The sequence below is a fragment of the Salvelinus fontinalis genome, chromosome 17, assembly GCF_029448725.1.
Source record: "Salvelinus fontinalis isolate EN_2023a chromosome 17, ASM2944872v1, whole genome shotgun sequence".
Lineage (NCBI taxonomy): Eukaryota > Metazoa > Chordata > Actinopteri > Salmoniformes > Salmonidae > Salvelinus > Salvelinus fontinalis.
The window spans coordinates 18,265,697-18,267,156 of record NC_074681.1 but is presented as its reverse complement, the minus strand read 5'-3'; the positions used below and the strand labels follow the sequence as shown (position 1 = coordinate 18,267,156).

Sequence of the window (1,460 nt, the reverse complement as noted above, 5' to 3'; positions counted from 1 at the left end):
GTGAGTGCTACGAGTCAGTAGTCATTTAGGCAGGTTACCATGGTGTTCTTGGGCACAGGGACTATGGCGGTCTGCTTGAAACATGTAGGTAATACAGACTCAGCCAGGGACAGCTTGAAAATGTCAGTGAAGACACTTGCCAGTTATTGACTAGACTGGTGGGTGGTGGGCATGCAAGCGGCTCAGGCTGGCTGGGTGTTCTGGCTGAAGTTTGATATAGGATGTCTTAATATAGACAATCAAAAGTTAAGCCTTTGTACTTTATTTGTAAGAGTTGTTCATTTGTTATGGTATTGGTTAAAGGTGCAACACATATATATACACATGTTGATTATTGAATTATCTTTGATCTAGTTCAGTCTTATCAATAACTTAACATATTTAATAATCGATAACCTAGCATGATGACTGTGGGCATTTTTGCTGACTTTTTGTTCTTCTAAATACAGACGGTTAGAAGGGCCATGGGTCATATTTGATTGTGTATACATGCAGAAAATGTGCTTTAGATGCCCCCCAAAATGGGAGGACCCCACAGACCTCCGCCAAGTTATGTACCCGCCACTTCTAAAATCAAAGTTGTGCCCCTGCTTTTCCCTCACGTTAAACACTTATAACGTCAACTACAGTGGGGTGTGTAAGGTCCCAAGGATCCCGCATAGCACGGACCTTGGTTGAATACGCGCTCATGCGCTTACAGAACAGTTCCTGACAGTGCTGCAGTAGCAGTACACAGGCCGGAGGCAGCTGAGGGATACTGATCGTATCTGATGGTACTGCAGAACTGGAAACTAGAACGTTTCATTATTATCCACAACATTAGTTTCACTATGGATTCGCTCAGACGGTTTCAGGATGACGGGTATAAAAACTGGATTAAAACAACCATGGGTCTGAATTGTCTTAAAATGCGACTTGGAGGTTTCCTGGAAAACGAAATCGAGATTTAACACCGTGAACTCCGAAAAAAAGAAAAAATAAATTAAATGGAGCTATGGAGAACCCAATGTCTAACCAGGTGATTAAAAATGATATCTGACGGAGTTACAATGTAATATGATCTCAAAGAATAGTAATAACCATTGGCTCACTGTAGCCTGGATCTCACTGCATGCTTGTTACTTGCTGTCACTTTTACCTCACAGAAGACATATCAAAAACCTGACACTTCCAAACCTAACAATAATACACACTTCCTGGTGCAATTTCCTTTTATTTCTTAAAAGTTCACTTTTAGAATGATTAAAACCCTAAATAAATAACAAAACTGTTACTCTAGGTTCATAAAGTGTGTAAAGAAGAAGTGTGTGAGCAATGGAGAGTTGCGATCTTGGCTAACCATAAAGGCGGACAGGTGTACTGGAATAACACCAACCCGTACCTGTGGCCTACAAGGAAATGGGAGGTGGCCAAGGTAAAGCAACGAGTAATGGTCTGGCTGTACATATCATGTGTTTTAC

General features: G+C 41.2%; 1 long non-coding RNA gene across 1 annotated transcript in view; it reads left to right on the top strand.

Moving 5' to 3' along the window:
- The first annotated feature begins 703 nt into the window (after window positions 1-703).
- Window positions 704-1,460, top strand: part of LOC129813892 (uncharacterized) — a 7,210-nt gene continuing 6,453 nt past the window's right edge. Inside the window, exons 1-2 of the long non-coding RNA XR_008753203.1 lie at window positions 704-1,018; window positions 1,280-1,414. This is a non-coding gene — a long non-coding RNA (uncharacterized LOC129813892). The remainder of the gene's footprint in view (window positions 1,019-1,279; window positions 1,415-1,460) is intronic.